The 21,680-nt window shown below is 40.6% G+C and overlaps 1 protein-coding gene across 7 annotated transcripts in view; it reads right to left on the bottom strand.

Annotated features, from left to right (window-relative positions):
- Window positions 1-21,680, bottom strand: part of LOC115258720 (uncharacterized) — an 88,712-nt gene that overhangs the window by 20,519 nt on the left and 46,513 nt on the right. The window contains exon 1 of one of the 7 annotated variants that reach the window (XR_009997524.1): window positions 8,965-9,834. The exons of 5 other annotated variants lie outside the window; for them this stretch is intronic. The gene's annotated coding sequence lies outside the window, so the exon portion shown is untranslated. Of the gene's footprint in view, window positions 1-8,964; window positions 9,835-21,680 lie in introns of those variants that run through there. One more of the 7 variants, XR_009997523.1, reaches the window with a different exon arrangement.

Raw genomic sequence — 21,680 nt, 5'->3', positions numbered from 1 at the left:
ATTTTCTATGAAATGGTGCCAAGAGTAAAACTTAAATAACCCCCTCTAATCTGCACATCGTTCATACTAAAAATGGTTCAAACTCCATACTGTTCATGGAACGGGGTGAAACGGAACGCAAAGTCAAAACAAAACAGCAAAAAGAGTTACCATCAGTGTGTTTTTCGATGCCCACAGGGTTACTAGAAGTTCAAATTAAAAAATGAACCCCGTTGGTTTGCATGAGGTGTCTCAAACCAACGGGAGTGGACGGTAAACACTTTTGTAAAAAACTAGTGTTTTTTTTTTGTTTTCCCAAAAAAAAAGAATATAGATTTTTTTGTAAAATTTCGCTTGTAAATAGAAAAAAAAATAAACTATCAGAAACAAAAAAATATAGCACTCTGATCACGCTATGAGTTACGCCAGAATAAAATTGTTTTAAATAGGCGAGCACACTGATTGCCTTATAATCGTTCTTAACTCGTGCGTAGAGAAAGACCCACTGCGAACTTTTGCCCCTCATTACTCTAAGTGTTACACTTAGCGATGACCGCTCCTCGTCGCAGCTTTTGTATATCGGAGCATCTTCTTTGTATTCCTTCGTTAACCATACAACTCAAATTCGCACGTGGCGATTGAAACAGAACCAACAGAAGGGGAGAAAAACTGCCGATTGGTTCATTTATCACTTCGCCGTCCAAACACTGCCTTTCTTCTCAGAATCGTAACTGAAAAATCTCGAAAGTTTATAAAAAATATCCCAAATTGTTTGTAGAACGCCTAGCGGAATATTCCCAGGAATACTAGAGAAAGTTACTGCCTTACTAATGAGCTCCACGGTGATTTCTAATGAAGTAGCCTTAGTCACTCGACGTAGAGCTTTTCCATGACCTCATGTTTTTGCAAAGAAAACAAAACATAAACCGATAATCACATTTCTGGGCAACTAACTTAATTTGCAGCAAATGTGAAGAATAAGCCCAAGTTAAAATTCACGAATAAAAACAAATAAAAAAAACCAGCAAAATTTTTCGAGTATGATTAAGAAGCATTTTCATTTATTGTTTATTATCACACCTTTTTTGTTCTGGGCTAACTAGTGAATTTCTGCAGCGTTAATACAGTTTGAAAGTTGGGGTGAATGAAAGTGACCAATGGAATCAAAAAAAAAAGTCTTTGGAATTTGCATTAAAAATCCGGAAAATTCTGAAGTAAAATTCCCAGAAGGAAATTTCTAAAAATTCTCAAATATTTACCTGAAACATCCAGACTTTAAGATAGTTTTTTTGTTCTATGCATAAGAAAATAAGAAGAAAATGTCGGAATTAGAATATCTCGAGGTCTCGATAAAGCCTAAGGGTTTCCACGTCCATTTCATATTCTGTTAAAAAATAACATTTGAAATCAAGTGCAGAATCAGCCGTGATTCATGATCGCAAATGCGGCCTTACTTCAATAAAAAAAAATAAGTAGAACTTTTCACTCTGGGGGAGCGGACCTGGTGTAATGGTTAGAACACTTGACCATCACGCCGAGGACCTGGGATCGAATCCCACTCTCGACAAACTCGCAAAATGTGAGTTCTTCCTTCGGAAGGGAAGTAAAGCGTGGGTCACGAGATGAACTAGCCTAGGGCTAAAAATTTCGTTAATACAGATAAAAAAAACTTTTCGCTCTTTCAAAGTTGTAAAAAAATGGCAAAATTTTATTTGTTCCGGCGTTTTTATATTAAAAAAAAAATACAATGCGAAAAATGTGGGTGCTGGTTCATAAGACCTGAAACCTAGGGCTGCCTTTTGGCGATGGCAAGAACTTGTTCCAAGAAATGCTTCAGGAATTCCTTCAACGCTCACTTCAAAAAATTTTACAGCAACTTATGCAAGGAGGCATCGACGAATTCCTCCAGGAAATTTCCCATAGTTTCCTTCAGTGATTCCATCATGAATTTCTCCAGAGATTTCTTCAAGAATTCCTCTAAGGATTTCACCAGACAATTATCTGGGAATTTCCCAGGAATATCTTCAGAGGTTCCTCCAGCTATTGTTCCAGTGCTTTTTATGAGGATTCCTGAAGGAATTTATCCAGGGATTCCCAAAGAAATTTCACCAGAGATCCTTTAATGTTTTCTGCAGGTATTTCTTTAGAGATTTCGCTAGAGATTGCTCCAATAATTCCATATAAAATAATTCGAAATATTTGTTCAGGAATTATTTCAGAAAATTTTACCTGAAATTATTGGAAAATTCTGGAATTCCTTAAAAAAAACTTGTACAAAAAATATCCAGGAGTTCATTTGAAGGAATCAATAAGAGAATGGAGAGATTCCTCCAGGAATTTCTACAGTCATTCCTCCAAAAACTCCTCCAGGGATTCCTCCAGGGAATCCTCCGGCGATCGCTACAGTGATTCTTTATGGAATTCTTCCAAGAATTACTCTATGGATTCCTCTAAGAATTCAAACAGGGATTTCTCTAGGTATTCCTATAGATATTCCCCCTAGAATTTCTCAAAACATTCCTCCAGGAATTCTTACAGGCATGTCTTTAGAAATTTCTCCAGAAATAGCTCCAGGCATTCTTTCAGGAATTCAGAATAACGATAAGGATTCCTCCAGGAATTCCTCCAGGTTTTTTTCCTGGAATTCCTTCAGGATTTTTTCCAGGAATTCCTCCAGGGAATTCTATTAGGATTTCCAGGAATATTTCCAATCATTCCTCCAGGATTTCATCCAGGAATTCCTGCAGTGACTCCCCCACTATAATAGCTATACTAGTATATGTTACTTAACTTACATATGACTGAATTTGGTCGTATAAGAGTTTCATAGACTAATGTAGAATATGTGTGCTACTGGGGCAGGAATTCCTCCAAGAATTCATCCAGAAATTTCACAAGGAATTCCTCCAGAGATTTCTTCAAGATCTCTTCCAGAGATTTCTCCAGCAATTGCTTCACGGATTCCTTCAAGAATTCCTACAGAAGAAATACCTACTGGAATTGCTACAGGATTCCTCCAAGAATTCCTCTAGGGATTTCACCAGGAATTCATCCAGGGTCCCCTCTTCAAATTCCTCAAGGGATTTCGTTTGGAATTTGTTCAGAAGTTCCTCCAAGCATTCCTCTAGAATTTGCTCCAGAGATTTATCAAGGAATTGCTTTAAGGATTCCTCCAGAGATTAAAAAAAATCCTCCAGATATCCCTCCAGGAATTCCTCCAGAAATATCTCAAAAGATTCCTCCCAAAATTTCTCTAGGGATTCCTCCAGGAATTTCTTCAGGTATACATTCAGAAATTGATCAGAGATTCCACTAGGAATTCCCCCGGGAATTCTTTTAGAGGTTTTCTCCAAGAATTGCTTCAAGGTTTCCTCCAGAAATCTCCCCAGGGATTTCTCCAGGAATTCCTCAGAGGATTCCTGTAGGAATTTCTCCACGGTCTCCTTCTCAAATTTCTCTAAGGATTCTGCCCGGAATTTTTCCACAAGCTCCTCCAGAGATTCTACCAGGATTCCCTCATGCATTCCTCCAGAGATTGCTCTAGAAATATCTTCAAGAATTCCTCCAGGGATTCATCCAGGAATTCCTCAAGAGATTTCTTCTGTAATAGCCCCAGAGATTCTTCCAAGAATTCATCGAGTGATTTCTCCGGGAATTTCTCCAGAGTTTCCTGCAGGCATTCCTGCAGAAATTCCTCGAGTAATTCCTTCAGGAATTTTTCCAGGGGTTCATCCTGGGATACTTCCAGAAATTCCTCCTGGGAATTCTCCAAGAACTTTCCCAGGTATTGCTCCAGGAACTCCTCTGGTGATTTCTTTAGAAATTCATCTCGGGATCTCTTTAAAAATTTATTCAGTGGTTCCTTTAGAAATTTCAGAAATGCTTCCATCATCTTTATCAGGGATGCATCCAAGAAATTCTCCAGGATTACTTGAAGATTTCCAGAAACTCCTACAGCGATTTATATTTGAATTCAATAAGATAATTTTAGAGGGATGCATATAGAAGCCTGGGAGGATGCAAGATCTTCAAGAAGTCATCAAGGAAGTCTCACAATTATCTCCAAAACAATTTAGAGGTTCATCTATAGATTCAGAAATCAGAAATTCGTCCTGCGATTCTTTCAGGAATATATCCTGATATTCGTTTTTTCACCAAGAATGCCTTCAAGAAGTAATCCATTGACTTTTTTCAGGAACTCCTTCTGAGACCCCTCTAGGAGTTATTCCAGGGCGGTATTGAAGATGTTCCTCTGAAAAGTCCTTCAGGGATTCTTCCAAAAAAATGTCAAGGAACTCCTTCAGAAATTCCCCCGCAAATGTCCAACGGACTTATCCTAGGATTTTTTCAAAATTTTTATTAGGGATCTTTTTTCTTATTTTGTGTAAGAAGTTGCCTAAAAAATTTCCAGGGGTTCCAGCAGTTTTTTTTTCATGAGTTATTATTATTATTATTATTTCTTTATTAGTGAGGCTCCTATTCAGGAGTTTCAGGAGTTTATTTAGGGATTCCATCAGGAATTCTAATAATAAGTCCTCCAGGGATTCTTCTAAGCAACACACATTTCAAATAAGAGTCACGGCAGTGCAGATTTTGATTACGTAGAAATCACTGTGACTTAATTTAAACAAATAAGAACTAACATGCTAGAAGCGCTTTCAGACATTTCTCCAGGGAAGACTCTTTCGGAATTCTCCCAGAGTTTCCTAATGGAATTTATCTAGGAAATGCACCAGGAACGTCTCTAGGAATTCCTTATTATATTCTTCCAGACATTTATTTTTGAATGCATTCTAGCGATTTGACCAGGAATTCCTTCAGGTGAATTCCAGGATTATTTCTAGAATTCCATTATATGAGAGTTCTCCGGAAATACCTTCTGGAATTCTTAGTAGAGTTTCTCAAAAGTTTCTTCAAGTGATAGTTTCAAGGCTGTTACGAGGTATTCAAGAATTCTTAGAAAAAGATCCTTCCAAAAGTACGTCGATTGACATTTCTACAGGATTATGATCTGAAATTAGTATATGCAGTACATTTTCAAAAAAATCTCTGGACAAGTTTCCATTATGTTCTACAGTTAAACTAGAGAAAATGTTGCAGAAAATCATGAAGAAAATTCTGGGTTAGTCCAAAAAAATAGTTCGTAATTTCCAAAAGAGTTCAGCTATGATTTATTACGAAAGTTTTGTAGATTTTAACAAAAAAAAATATGAGCATAGCAGAAATTATGTACGACTAAAGAAAAATCCTTATTATTCCAGAAATTGGTCACCGCTACCAGCACCACACTGATTTATGTAAAACAAGCGAACTTTTTTCTACGCATTGTACAAAATATAATAAACGTGTGGCTTATTGAAGGTGAATCTTGCTGCGGAAATGTTGCGGGAGACGATTACATACAAAAGTACGTTTGAAAAATATGCGGAAAGTGATATTTTGATTTGTTTTGCCGTGAGGCGCCGGGATTTTTTTTTGTCTTTATTATCGAGACTTTCAGCCCGAAGCTGGTTCGTCTCCGTGCCGGGAATTGACGCGGATGCCCAAGTGGTTCGAAACTCTATTACATTCAATTTCACCGTATTGCGATTAGTTATATAAGAGGTAGTAGGTATAAATTTTCTAAGAGTACTCGCCCCCCTCTGGCCGAAAAGCTGGCTACGCCCTTGACCTTGCTCGATGTTTCGACACTAATTTTTCATTTGGGCCTAACTGACATTTTGGAGTTCTCTTTATCTCTTTGTGTTCTCCCAGAATGTATTTTGAGTTTTCCAAATATTTTTTGGTTGAAATGCGAAGAAGACTACATGTTGCTATAGAAACAAAAAGAATAATGATTTTGTTTGTTTTGATCAAGTTATTAGCGAAAGATAGGGATCTCCAGTTAGCCTAGTGGTTAAGGCTGTGGATCGCCAATCCGGAGAAGGCGGGTTCAATTCCTGTTCCGGTCGGGAACATTTTCTCGACTCCCTGGGCATAGTGTATCATTGTACTTGCCTCACAATATAAAATTTCATGCAATGGCAGGCAAAGAAAGCCCTTCATGTAATAACTGTGGAAGTGCTCAAAAAACACTAAGTTGAAGCGAGGCAGGCCAAGTCCTGTTGGCTTTACGCACAATTCTTCAACAAAACTAAACAGGGACTTGCGTTATAAGAAGAAGTACAAATCGAAACTACTGCGTATAAAACTTAAACTTATGTATTTCAACGTTTAAATAACCAAAACAACAATCTTGCTTCCGCAACACTCAACAACCTTGAACGAGCTAACGCACTGCTGGTGACGTTTCAATCTTCGGAGGGTCGGACACCTATCTCCAATTAAATGCATATCTGCGAGGGGTTGGACACTACCCAAACTCCGACACTCCTCCTTAATGTCAACACCTCGCCACCATTACTACTTTACTCCTCCTGAAACACAGCTACTCCTCCTCAATCCAGTATCCTTCTCCTCGTCGTTCTCCAACAAATACAGCTTCAGCTCCGTCCAGAACCATGCAACGTTCATGTCCGAAAGAAATGTTGTATCCCGCATCAACCATACGGCTCACCGACATTACGTTAGCTGCAAGTCCGGGTACATAGAGAACGTTTTTCAATTTCACGTCAATCTTCTCGCCAGTCACTCCTCGTTTCGAGAATTCACAGGTTCCGGTAGCTCTAACCGACGCCATCTTGCCATCAGCCAAGAAAACGCCTTTATTACACGGTACTACATCCTTCAGTTGTTCAATTTTCCCTGTCATGTGCATCGAACTGCCACTGTCAATCAACCATCCTTCCGTTTCGATACCTCCTTTCACTGTAGCTGTGAAGCACACATTGCGCGAGCCACTTTCCCTCGAACTGCTTCCGGTAACGGGTGCCTCCACATTTTCCATCCTGCCTTCTTCATCAGTTTGCCTGATTCCTGCCAAATGTGGACAATACCGACGAATATGTCCTTCTTCGTGGCAATAATAACATTCGCGTTTCCAATAGCCAGACCTTATTTGTTGCTGTTTCGCTGCTCTCAGTGCTGTGTCATGATGAAAGACCCCGTCATCATTGAACTCGCAACGCCTCCGCCATTCATCGAGTAGTTTGCCCTTAACGTATTCCAGCTTCAATTCTTCCTCAGATCGGCCTTCCAATGCGGTAATTAATGGATTGTACGTCTCTGGCAAACTTGACAAAAGTATTGCCACAACCCAGTGCTCTCCCAACTTCTCTCCCATTCCAACCAATCTTTGTACCAGTTCTGTAATTTCTGTTAGATGCTTCGACATGTCACCTCCCTCAGTCAGCCTCAAAGAGCATAGCTTTCTCAAAACATGAATCTTATTACAGAGCGACCCTCGCTCATGATATGCTTTCAGCCTTGACCACATTTCGTTAGCCGTTTCTGCGCCAATCACATGAGTTAATTGTCCGTCATCTAGTGTCAAACCAATCGTCGCCCGAGCAGAAGCATCCTTCGTAATCCAATTAGCATCTGCTGCTTCCGGTTTAGGCTCGCTCACTACTGCCCACAGTCCGTCCTTCACCAGCAACAGTTCCATACGGAACTTCCAGCTGGTCCAGTTAAAGTTGTTCAGCCGTTCCATCGCCACCTTCGTGTCACTCATTTTCACTAACTACGTTTTGTCCAGTTCTTCCAAAATGAATTTTCAGTCCGCCGAAGTAGCGCCAAAATACACAAACACAACACTGGAAAAAATGTCCCACGACTCTCACTTCCAAACTTGCAGAACCACTTTGACTTCTTCTCAATTCTGGGCCATAACCTGTTGGCTTTACGCACAATTCTTCAACAAAACTAAACAGGGACTTGCGTTATAAGAAGAAGTACAAATCGAAACTACTGCGTATAAAACTTAAACTTATGTATTTCAACGTTTAAATAACCAAAACAACAATCTTGCTTCCGCAACACTCAACAACCTTGAACGAGCTAACGCACTGCTGGTGACGTTTCAATCTTCGGAGGGTCGGACACCTATCTCCAATTAAATGCATATCTGCGAGGGGTTGGACACTACCCAAACTCCGACAAGTCCAAGTGCGGACGTAGAGCCATAAAGAAGAAGAAGATTAGCGAAAGAGAGAGTCGACGAAAAGAAATCGATCAAGTCAGTTAGACCCTTATGAAAATTCATTGTCGTTTTTTTTAGTTTTGCTTGTTGACAGAATGCAACAACTACGGGCGACCTATCTCATTGAACAGGACTATTATTTGCGAATTTCTTAGACGATTTTGGGATAGCTCTCTTCCATGATAAATTTTTGTTTCCGCGGTGGCTTGTTTTTAAATTTAGTTTTTTTTTTTAAGGAAACGACCTTTACGGCTCATCTGAATTTTTTTTCGAGAATAAGAATTGAAATAGCATCATATTGAAATAGCATCTTGCAGATTTAAAACCGTCCATATTTTTTTTCAGGCTTCAAAAACAGCTTTTTCGCGGCTATGGAAAATTTTGTTGGATTTTCGGTTTAATTTTACTTGGTTAAGATGAGTTATAACCCTGTTTGTGAATAAATCAATGATTCTGATACCCTTGGCACATCATCTGTACCAAAAAAAAACATATTTAAAATAATAATTTCAAACTTTGGTTACGAATTCGACGAATATTGTCTTTCTTTATGATTACTGTAAGGTCGTAACAATTTGAATTTCATGTAATATCGTCTTGATCATTTTCGTAAACACAGCACTGAATGGATGTGAAACCAACTTCCTACAATTAATTCAACAAAAAACACACTCGACTGACGGGAATAAATCATAATCTGTTTAACATCATCTTCAAAGACATCTCGCACCGTAAACGCTTGAACATAGTTTTCACTCATCCCTCCAATAAAGCAAAACACACACCCGTCAATCGCACATCAAACGAAACGTAAAAAAAAATCGAACGAACATATTTGCGTAAACCGGAGTGAAAATAGCTGAAGTTTGAGTAGAAATTTTCCTCTATAAATACAACCAACCAACCGCGGAAGAGAAACGGCACCAAAACCAACCACTTCAAATACTCCTCTTGATCTCTTAATTAAGCGCCACTTGTCCGGCACCGGGGCTAAATAGCTTCCACTTGGTCCACACTCCGACTATAGAATCCGTCCGACGACGACGATGACGAGGGGAAAAACTATCGGTCAGATTAAAACGCTTCCGCCCCCGGAAGATGAGCCCGTCCCGAACCGCACAATGAAAAACCCGCACTCGCGCGTGTTCTTCCTTCGTCAAAAGGGAAAAAGTCAACCCACACGCCCGAACCGGTCGAGAAAAGTTTGGATACTGACTCGACTAACTCTGGCTGAGATTGAGGGACCGAAGCCAGGCTGCTGGCGGACTGTTCACTGTTGTTGGTGCTGTTGTTGCTGCTGTTGATGATGCTGATGGTGCGTCAAATTTTTCGTTACACACGGTGGAAAATCACGCTTTTCCGACACCGCGCGCGGCGCCGCACACCAATGAAAGTCGTTCTTCCGATCGGCCATCCGACCGACCACGCTCGCCCGTTTGTTAGCCGGCGGCGACATGTTAAAGTACAGTGGTGGTTCCGAAGGTGCGAATTGTAAAATACACAGAAAAATCGATTTTTATACCAGGAATAATAGGTTTCATTTCAGCCAGTATTATCGAAGGGCTACAAAATGGTAAGTCAGGAAGGAGCACCCAACATAGCTCTGGTCCTTAGGAGTTCCTGCCTTATGCGTCCACGGGTCAAGCGATGACAACGACCGCCAACTAAGAGTTGTGTGCTTAGCTGGTAGTGCAGCCTGGGCACTGTTGTCCTTCAACTAGATTGAGAAGGTACGACCCGAGCGTCTGTTCACCAAGGAGGTGCGGCTCAAACAGCGTCTGTTCTGGCATCCAGCGGCTGAGTATGAAATGCTCCTCTACCGGAAGATATACCTAAGGTGGCAGCCCCACCACAGTGGATAGGAGACCTTAGGCCAACCCTACTGTTTCCGAAACCCAAAAAACTGGCACAACTAGCCAATGAGGCATGCCGTATGAAGCTTAAGATCCTAGGACTGAGCGAAGTCCGTTGGCTGATCTTTGGAGAACACAGATTGGCGTCGGGTCAAATTCTGCTAACTCTGGCCTACGAGGTGAACATGCTCCTCGCCACCGTGGAGTTGGTTTCCTGCTCAGCGCTCACGCCCACTTTGCGCTCATAAAGTGGGAGCCTATTAAAAGGAGGATAATTGTATCCCGATTCAGAACGCGGGTTCAAAACCTTACCATGATCCAAAGTTACGCGCCAACCGATGCTGCCGAACTGCAAGACAAAGAGAACTTTTACAGTCAACTGGATGCTGTCGTGGACAAGATTCCGAAAGGTGATATCAAGATCCTCATGGGCGACTTCAACGCGAAGGTTGGGTCCGACAACTCGGACTAAGAGCACGTCATGGGACGCCATGGTCTCGGAGAAATGAGCGAAACCGGAGAGCTGTTTGCAGAGTTTTGTGGCAACATTGACATGGTGATTGGGGGATTGCTCTTACCTCGTCGACCAGTGCACAAAGTGACATGGGTTTCCCGTGCTGGCGTCACGGAAAATCAAACCGACCACAACTGCATCAGCCGAAAAAGGAGACGGAGCCTTCTCGATGTGCGGAACAAACGCAGCTCCGGCATTGCGTCCGGCCATCATCTCCTAATCGGCGAGATCCGACTGCGCATTGCTAAGATCCAGCGACAGGAGGAGAAAATCGGGCACCGGTTCAACACACGCAGACTGGAAGACGCTGCGGTGAAAAGTCCTTCGTCGAGGAGCTAGAGAACCGTGCTGCGGATATTCCAGAAGGTGGAAGCGTAGATGATCAATGGAGCACCATCAAGAACGCCTTCATCGCCACCGGCGAGAATAATTTGGGTGAGTTACGCACCAGAAGAAAGCAGTGGATCACAGATGATACCTGGAGGAAGATAGAGAAACGAAGGAACGCCAAAGCCGCGAGAGAGCGAGCGAAAACACCAGGAGCCAAAGCCGTAGCCCGTCAACGCTATTCGGCTCTCGAGAAGGAAGTGAAACGCTCATGTAGAAGGGATAAAAGAGCGTGGGCGGGCTCCCTAGTCGACGAAGGCGAGAAAGCCGCAAACACCGGCGATATCCGTCTCCTCTACGATGTCTCACGTCGCCTTAGTGGGACCAAGATGAATGCAACACCCTAAAACGAAACAACACAGGCTTGTGTACAATGTACACAGATTTGTGTACTACTAGATCAGCCTCCACCCCTGTATCAAATGTACACAGTTACATTTCTGGCTTTAGCGCTGGTATGGGAGCAAAGTTCATAATTGTTTTTCTCTGAACGAAGACATGCATTATCAAGAATCGATCAGTGCAAAAATAATTGTTAATTTTGTTTTCATGCCAGCGCTAGAGTCGGAAAAGCAACTGTGTACATTTGACACAGCGGTGAGGTTGATCTAGTAGTACACAAATCTGTGTAACTTCTGTGACCGTGTACGGTGCCTGTGAAAAACACGTCTGGACAGTTACTGACCGACCCGGCTGATCAGTTGAAACGCTGGTTCGAGCACTTTGGAAACCTTTTCAAGTGTCGGCCACGCCATCAACACCTCAGCATGATCTGCCAGGGGTTCGACGCATTACCCGTGTCAATACCGAAGCTCCATCAGTGCAGGAGATAGAAACAACCATCCTTAGCATGAAATCGAACAGGGCCCCAGGGATCTATCGCATATCAGCTGAGATGCTCAAAGCTGACCCCGTAGTAGGGTAAGGGAGGTATTTTGGACCCCTTTAGGAAGTGAATGAACAATAGAGCGAAAAAAGAAGGTTCCCACTTCAAAATATGGATAATTTCAGTAGGCATTACTTAGAGCAACATGTTTTCTGTCGAAAAAGGCCAAACAGAACTCAAAATTGTTGTAGTATATACAAGAAAAATCAAAACTCCTGAAGGATCTCGGGCTTCTATTTTGGACCACCAAGTGCACATATTTTGGCCCACCAAATTTAACTTCAATTAATTGATGAAATGAAAGCCACCTCAGCAAAAATTCAAACATAGTTAAAACTACGTGAAGTTTACATCTTTTCTATTCATTTTTTGAGGCAGGGAACGTTTAAAAATTACGTAACGGTAAAACATGAAATTTTGCTGCAATTGCCAGTTTTTACGCATTGTAGTATGATGTTTCATAAAAAATGTTACGCAAAACGTGTATTTATTAACCAATAGTTACCAATAGTTGGTGACGTCAGTCACCATGCATAAATTACGTAACGCTTCATAGAAAGAGTGAAAGTCTAGTGATTTTGCTAAATATAAGGGCGATCCGCACATATTGTAATGAGTGGAAAGGCCATCAAAAATAATTTGAATGATATGTAATTTGTCAAACATACATTAGATAACACATTGTCTCAGTCATAAACTAATTGCCGAGAAGGGCAACTTTTGTAAACTGGATGACTGAACACCTGAAAATTTCATCGTTGTTAGTTGTTAGGACACAAATCGAATTGAAATTTTTAACTTGGCGAAAAGCTGTTGGAACAAATCGAACCAACAACAATCACATTGTAAAATAAACGTATAACAACCCAGATCACGGGAGGTCTCAACTTATTCTATTTATCTGTTTTCAGAGAAGGTACATTACATTGGCATGAATGTTTTCTCCCTTTAGAAGGAACTGGAGAGATGGATCTGACAGGTGGTCCAAAATATGTCCACATCTGATTATGTTGAACTTATTTTGGCCATACGTCAAACCACCATTTTAGTGAATATTACCGCTCCACCGAGGTCAAGAACAGTTTATTTTGAGTTCTTACAAGGTCTTAACTACATTCACATGAAATAAATATTTATTTGTAAAATTTAAGACCTCTTCGAAGCCGACTACAAATTTGTCACCTCCTTTGTTTTTAGTGCTTTTCCGTGCGTTTCATTGGAAGTGAAAACATTTTCTCTATTTTTGATACTAAACAGCATATTTAACTGACATCCAAAATAAAAGTCATCACATAGTTGAATACTTTTCGTGTTCCAATAAAAATGTACTAAGATTTAGTAGAGATTTATTTATTTATTTATTTATTTATTTACATATAATCCATCTGACCTGAAAGTCTTAATGAATAAAAACAACATAACTAAACACAATAACATTTACAATATGGACGAACGATTAATCTTATTTTTAAAGCTTTGCGACGATTCTTCGAATTCAAAAAGATCCTCAACCAACGTGAATGTTCGTATCATCTTCGACATCGGATCATTAAAACCATATGTTGTTCGGTGAAACCTGGCCGACAGTAATGCGCGTTGCCGGAGAGGTCGCTGAATAGCACGGATGTTCATCATGGAGAGGAGATCAGGAGAGTCAACTTCATTCCTTAGCAATTTGGCCACAAACATCGCTTGCTGAACTTTACGCCTTTTCTGTAGGGTGTCTATTCCAAGCAATTGGCAACGAGCAGAATATTCCGGAAGATTCAACGGATCACGCCACGGTAAATGACGAAGAGCTAGACGGATGAACCTCCGTTGTACCCTTTCAATCCTCAGTGTCCAGGAAATATCATTCGGCGTCCAAACAATAGCAGCGGTCTCCAGAATTGGACGGACTAGTGCGCAGTACAAAGATTTTAAACAGTAGGGGTCAGTAAAATCTTTAGCAACTTTCGAAATGAATCCCAATTGTCGATTGGCCTTGGCGATTACAGAGGCATAGTGGTTTTTAAACGTCAGCTCCGGGTCTAATACTACTCCGAGATCGGTTATTTCTAGAACTCTTTGCAGTGTTGATCCATTGATTTCGTAGTCAAACAATATTGGCTTCTTTAAGCCGTCATAACAGAGCACTTTGGAACACTGATAATCAATTTATTCCGTTGGCACCAATCAACGAACTGATCAAGCAAACTTTGTAGACGGTGGCAGTCTTCTACTGATCGTATTACCAAATAAATTTTAAGGTCGTCGGCATAGATCATTTTACAGTTCAAACCTAGTCTCGCAGCCACGTCGTTGAAATAAAGTACAAACAAAAGCGGACCCAAATTGCTCCCTTGGGGCACTCCAGGTGAGCTACAGAACGTCGACGAAACGCAGGAATCGATTTTGACTCGGAGTTGCCGTCCATTTAGATAGGAACTGAGCCATGATGTGAACGTGTTCGATGCTCCTAACCGCTTAAGCTTAGCTAACAGCATGTTGTGGTCAATTCTATCAAAAGCCGCTTTCAGGTCAGTGTAAATGACATCAACTTGCGCTCTGTCCTCCATAGCACTTATACAAGTATTGGTGAAGCAAAGCAGATTCGTTGTCACTGATCTCCCGGGCATGAAGCCGTGCTGATCGCTTGAGATGTAATGCTTCGACTGACTGAGAATTGCATCGCTAACGATGATCTCAAACAATTTCGATGTTGCTGACAAACTTGTAATTCCTCGGTAATTTCTAACATTTCTCCTATCACCATTTTTGAAAACGGGAAACATAAACGACTGCTTCCAAATTTCCGGAAATACGCCATCAGCGAGAGACCGTGTAAAAATGACAGAGAGTGGTTCAGCCAGAACAACAGCACAGCGGCAGAAAAGTACTGACGGAATGCCATCGGGACCTGGTGATAACGAGCTTTTCAACTTTTTAGCGGCAGCGATGACCATCACTGGTGTAACAGCAATTATGTGATAAATATCATAAAACTTCCTAGGTGGTCCAAAATACCTGCCCGGTCCAAAATACCTCCACTACCCTATCCGCACAAGTACTGCATCAATTATTCTGCAACATATGGGAAACCGCGATATTTCCGGCCGACTGGATGCAAGGCGTCTTAGAAAAGGCACCTAAAAAGGATGACCTGACTGTATGCGATAATTGGCGTGGCATCATGTTACTGTGTATCGTTCTTAACCCTCGAGCGATCGCGCTGTTGTATTTTGTACAACACGTTGAAAAAATCTCACTTTTTGTACTCAACATTAGCGTGATGCTGACACAGGTAGCCAACCGCGCGAGTCACGGAAGGTTAAAATCCTCTGCAAAATGATCCTTAACCGGATACACGAGAAGATTGACACAACTCTCCGACGGCAGCAAGCAGAATTCCGTGCCGGACGATCCTGTGTGGACCATATTGTCACGTTCCGTATCATTCTGGAGCAAATCAATGAAGTCCAAGAGTCTCTCTACCCGGTGTTCATTGATTACGAAAAAGCTTTCGGCCGTCTCAATCACGGAAACATGTGGGAAGCCCTGAGACGCAAGGGTCTCCCTGAGAAAATCATCGGCCTCACTGAAGCACAGTACAAGGCATTTTCATACAGAGTACTGGGCAACGGTGTTTTGCCGATCCCATCCGGGTTATTGCTGCACTTAAATGACTTCGAACTGGCTGATGACGTTGCTCTCCTAGCTCAATGGCGCTCTGATATGCAGAACAAGCTTGATGATCTTGCCAATCGCTCCTCAGCGGCAGGTCTTACCATCAACGTCAACAAGACCAAATCGTTGAATGTAAAGACGGACAACTCTTCCAGCTTCGCGGCAGCTGGGCAAGCAGTGGAGAATGATGATTAACCTGGGCTTGTTAGGGGAATATCTGTAAATAAAAAGAAAATCGCGTTAAGTACTGTTCCTTTGAATTCCACTAAGAATTTGCATCCTTTGACAGATACGTATTTCGACCTCAACTATAAGGTCGTCTTCAGTGTCTTGTACTTGACTCGACTGTCATTTTAAAATGAACTTCGCATACTACACAACAGGTATGGCTGTCTCAGCGAGTGCGTGGGTGGTACTGGTGCAAGAAATCCGACAACTTTCTATGGGTGACTGTAATCAACACTGACATTTAAGCGCGGTAGCAGCGTAGCCATCATCACCACATTCATTCTAGAACAGAAAGTGAACACCGACTCAAAAATGTACATACTTCATAAATTTAAGATCTCGGTTGGACTGATTTATTTTACTGCACACGAATAAAATTTGGTATGCAGTTAAACAGCAGAATATTTCTTGCAGAGGGAATGAATGTTGTTTTGATCACACTTATGGTTATAGGATTTTGAATAACCAATATACTGAATTTCCCGAGAATTGTGAGTTTTATTTTACTTGTCACAGGAATGAGTCTTTGTCCCTTCTTCTTCTTGACCATCTTACATATACAAAATATATGCTGTAACTATAAAACTTATAACAGAGTCTACATAATACCCTAGACAGCGGATTTCCTCAATAAGAAAGCATAAGCACAGTGCGTATCAAATTTCTTCTCCCTGAATCACTTGCCAACCAGTCGCCATAGACATCAATCCCACACCATCTGATGGTGACCTACTGCCAAGGCCATGCGACAAACAACGGATGTCCCATACAGCAGCAGCCAGCGTAGGTCGCCGTACACGTGCTACACTTCGTTTACCGTTGGCATCACCATCACTCGAATATCTTCCCGGCTCTGATCCTTGTCCGACCCGAACCAGGGTGACTGACAACATTGTATTTATCAGAGTGAAACACCATCGAAACATTTTTCATGAACAGGAAAAGATATGCACCTTCTACCTTCAGCGTGGTTTCTCGTGGTCTGACTCAGAACCAAGAAAGTGTTTGGCTCACATTGTCCACCGAGACCAAGACAATACAACCAGCAGCATGGCACAGAAAATGACAAAAATACTTTGCATAGGAAACGGCGACGACGACGCTCGCTAAGCGTGTTTACACCGCCGACGTCATTGTATAGTTTTTCCGAGCAAACACATTTTCCCACCGCCTTCGGGGATCCGGCGCCCACCACCGTCAACACTGCGTCGTCATCGCCGCGGCAAGCGATGAACGTGCATTACTAGGGATAGAGTTTGCATTGCTAATCTGTATGGAATACATAGTATATAATTCTTAAGTAGATATTTTGAATTTTTAATTTTTTCGAAAAAGTTTAAGTTGAAAATTCATATAAATCATAAAAGTTCTCTGAACATTTAAAAATGTTCATGGATTACTTACGCTAATACGATAAAACACTGCAAAATAACTAAAAAACGGTTCAGCAAGACACCTCCTGTTTTAGATCACACTCATGGAGGCGCATGCATGGTTCTTTGACCTTTTACCTACCTCATACCTGAGGAATCAAATGAAGAATGTACCTAATCTGTTCGTTGTAATGATATTCACCATATGTCGATAAAAAATGTAAAAATAACATTTTTTTTATTTTTTTTTTATTTCCTACGTAAGATTAAACTTTACAAATGTAACAATATTGATCGTCTTGGTTGGATTTGGGAAACACATATGACACATTCGTAAGACCCTTAAAGAGAAACTTCAAAGAATACCAATATGGCTGCCACAATGGCCGATTTAGACCCCTACTCACGTTTTCAAGAGTACAAATCTTAAAAATTCGAGCGCATTTGCTCGATTTGGAAAAGCTGACTCTTTTTGCAAGTGAGCAAAGCCAGGAAAATCAAGTGCGGCTTGGTTCGATGCTTCGTTCGTCAGATTTGTGCCTCTAAAGTTTGTATGCAAAATTGCAATGGGATTTCTTGATGTTTCACCTCAAGGTAAAGCTGCAGACATTGCCTCATTCTTTGTTTTATTTATGTTTTGTTATATAGCGGAGCAATATTTTCAAAATCAGTTTCCATACACATTAAGAGAAAAGATCCAGATTTTTTTCCAGGTGGCAAATGTTTATCAGTTATCCAAAAACATTTTTTACACTCGTTTAAAAATAGTTTCTGTTAAGGACAAGGTATTTGGAGTACATTGCTCAAAATTTCTAGCGCACCGTTTTTTAGAACCGTTGAACGGATTTGGATGAAAATGCATCAAGCTAATTGTTCAGTGGTTGTCAACAGCGTGATGCATTTTAATCCAAATCCATTCAACGGTTCTAAAAAACGGTGCGCTAGAAATTTTGAGCAATGTACTCCAAATACCTTGTCCTTAAACTGTAAAACAAAAACTGAGAAAAATCGGAAGATAAATTCATCCTTCCTCTAATTGTACATGGAAGCCGATTGAAAATATTGCTCCGTTATTCAATAAAAAAATCAAACAAAGCGAAAATGCATCCAATCTCGCATTATTGGATTGAACTTTTAAGAGAAGCGTGAATTCAAATGATTAATTACGAATTTGAATAAAGAAGAATCAAGCACCAGCTTCACAGTCGTTGCGTTCTGCATCGTTCTCCCCTCAATACAAATTCGATCAACTGAAAATTTGGGTAAACATCACGAACTGTGCTTCATACTCCCACACTGAGTTTTGACGTAATGGTTTTTCATTCATAATCACAATGCCCATTACAACAATATTGTATATGTATGATTGAACGACGCCCTTGAGACATCCCATTAGAATCCAACCAAGACAATAACTATATGTATACAATCATTCAAAGCAGGTCCTATTTTTAGCAAGTAACAGCTGCTTCGGCGAGTATGGATACAAAATGTAACAGATTTGAAAACAATAAAACCCAATAGTTACGCCCGAGTAGCCGACGACCCTTCAAGATCCACCCACAAAACGAACCAAACGATTCGGGGGAATGTGTGGTCGGTCCCAGTCGTCCCAGTCTAGCGAAGAAGTAAACTATAAATCTCTCTCCGCATTCCGTCATAAATTATAAACGAAATTCGGTCCCAGAAGAGTTTGTTATAGTTTGCAATTCTGAATGGGCGAAAAGGTTTCTGCGTCAATTGGAAAACCACAAATGAGTCAAAATCGATTGATAAATATGTATTTGATTGAATTTTACTTTAGGACTGATTGAATTTTACTTTAGGACTCTGGCGTAGTTTTGGCGATCATTTATGGTAGTTTTTCTTAAGTAACCAAAATTTGTTCGAAGTGGTCCTGGAGCATTCTAAAGCAGATTCATGAAAATATATATACCAGTGGTACGTATACAAATTGGTGAGTTCGTTTCATCTTACTAAATAACAAAAACTCCTTCTCGTGAATGACGTGAAGAAGCAGAGGTGATCTGGTCGCTAGTAAGCAACGCGCGTCACACTAATATTCCTTTTCTTCCGGGATGAGCGTAAGGGCGTGGCCAGCACCGTTATTGACTTAGTAAAGTTTAGAATTATCGAAGGCGCACATTAAGACCAGTCAGCTACTCCCAAGCTCCGTTTGTTGGATCTTTGTACGATTTCGATGTTCTGTTCAATCAATAATTATAAATTATTTTTCATATATGCTCATGCTCAAAGAGTTAATGGACGCAAAAAGTAATCAGTGCCGTGAGCGTGGTTAGTTGTGGAAGGTTCCATTCCGTGAATGCTTGAACGTAAAAACTGAAATAAATCGAGGCATGTACGCAATTGTACGACAAGGTGAAACTTGGTGAAATCTTTTCAAATATTCAAAAGAAAATCCCACAATCGTAATAGCAATAAGTAAAGTTTGTTTGTAAAAATAATTTGTACAATATTTGAACTTAAATTTATGTTTCTTTCGAAGAAGTACTCTGCAGAAAAACTGCTCAGGAATAAATGGCTCAGAAAACTCGTTTCTGTATTTTCAAAACTTATTATAAACAAAATCTATTGACACTTTAAAGTCACAGAAGAGGTGAAAGAGGTGAAACGCATCAAACCATGAAAGAGAAAATGTAATCATCCAAGTGTATTTGGTACCCAACCAGGAATCTAAATTATTTGAATCCACAGACGATTGCAAACCTGTAAACTCTTGTCCCGAAATTCCACGAAACATTCACAGAAAATAAATGACAACTTGAGCCTCAAATTATTTTGAAAATTTGATCGAACACATTAAAATTGAAGAATTTCAACCTTCTAGCGCCCATTTTTTAAAAGTTTGATCTAAATGTCATGCTTTATCATCTAAACGCGATTTGAGCGGGTTTCATCACCTTCCAGATGAAGTGTAGAATTAGCGTTTAAGTTAAAATACACATAAATATAAATAAAAAAAAAACCTTCCAGATTATTTCTAAATCGCGATTATGTGATTTTTTGGTTTTTATTTTTTTTTTTATTTAGATTTATGAACACTACACTTTTTCTTATCTTTTCCTGGAAGCCTATTTGCGCTACCGACTTTTCAGGAAGAGAACTATTTTTTATTTTATGATTTTTGGTAAAACATTTACATATTTCATGGAAAATTTTATTTCCGTGTACTTATTTTAAGAATAATAATATAAGAGTGTATTCAACTCCACTAAACTCTTCGTGGATCGGGTACTAAGGATATCCAGAAACTCTCTTAAGCATAGATCATTGGATCTATTTTGTTTATTTGTTTATTTGACTATGTCTTCAGCAGTAGCTGTACAAACTGAGTAATTATCCTATTACCTAATACTAGCTTTAAACCTATTTCTACTTATTACGAAATCAAACGATTCAACAGTGTTCAACAATTTAAAACATTTCTCTAAAGGATTGTTCTGACCAAAGAGCGTCCGATGTCCAGGGATCCAAAACGACAACCTTTGACGAGTACGGCGTACAGGTAGTAAGAAGTTAGCTTGTTCCAGTAGCGAAGGGCAGTCGATCCGGTTTGTTACAATATCGTAAGCAAACATTCTTTGCAGGAATACTCGTCGATCTTTGAGGGATTCAAGTTCGATCAGTTGGCGCCGCTGCTCATACGGGGGCAGCCTTAGCGGATCATTCCAAGGTAATCTCCGCAAAGCGAAACGGACGAAGCTACGTTGCACTCTTTCGATATGCATGATATGCACTTCATGATGTGGCGCCCAGATCTGGACAGCATATTCGAGCAAGCTGCGAACAAGCGCGCAATACACAGCTTTTAGGGCATACACATCGCGGAACTCGGAAGCATTTCGACGAATGAAGCCTATCACAGCAAAAGCTTTTGCCGTGGTCGTCGTGATGTGTTCATTAAAGCTCAGCTTACAATCCATTATCACGCCCAAGTCCTTAATCGTTGTAACGCGTTCCAATATGACACCGCTGGCTGTGTACTCAAAGTTTAATCGTCCCCGCGATTTGTTGAAACTTATTACCTTGCACTTCAGAGCGTTCATCTCCATTCCATCTACAATCATAACTAGTTGTCATTTGAAGCACCATGAACCAAGGTCATTCTCACACAGCATCACTATATGGTCGGCCAAGCAGTGAGTTCAATAACTGTTCAAAACTTCAAGAAGTATCGAATCTACAAAAGTAACAAGCGATATTTCACTGTATTTGAATAAGGTATGTACTCACTCTCTGAAATTTACAGGAACGCCTTGGAACGCCTTGAGCTTCCGTGAAATGTTACGAAACGCCTTGACACTCCCCCCAGTAAACCGCCTGAGATTCCGTTATACTCTTCTGAAGCCTACTGAAGTCCGCTGAAAGCCCCTGAAGTCAATGCAAATGGCTTGAAATCCCTCATAAAATTTCCTGAGAGACCCTAAGTCTTCCCGCAAACCCTACCTGATCCCTTTGAAATCATCTAAAACTCCTTGAAACGCCTTGAAACCCCCTGAAACCTGTCTAAACGACTTCAAAAGTCTTGAATTCTGTGATACTCCTCGAAACTCCTTGAAGGAAGGGAAATATCTATAGTTCTAGAGATGTCTATGAACATACGTTTAAACATGAGATGTACATATGAGTAGAGAAGAGAACATAGAGAAAGTTGATAGAAAGATTCAAGGTAGTAGGTAAGGGACGAGCCAGG

Source organism: Aedes albopictus, chromosome 2 (assembly GCF_035046485.1).
Source record: "Aedes albopictus strain Foshan chromosome 2, AalbF5, whole genome shotgun sequence".
NCBI lineage: Eukaryota > Metazoa > Arthropoda > Insecta > Diptera > Culicidae > Aedes > Aedes albopictus.
This window is presented reverse-complemented; position numbering and strand designations above follow the sequence as displayed.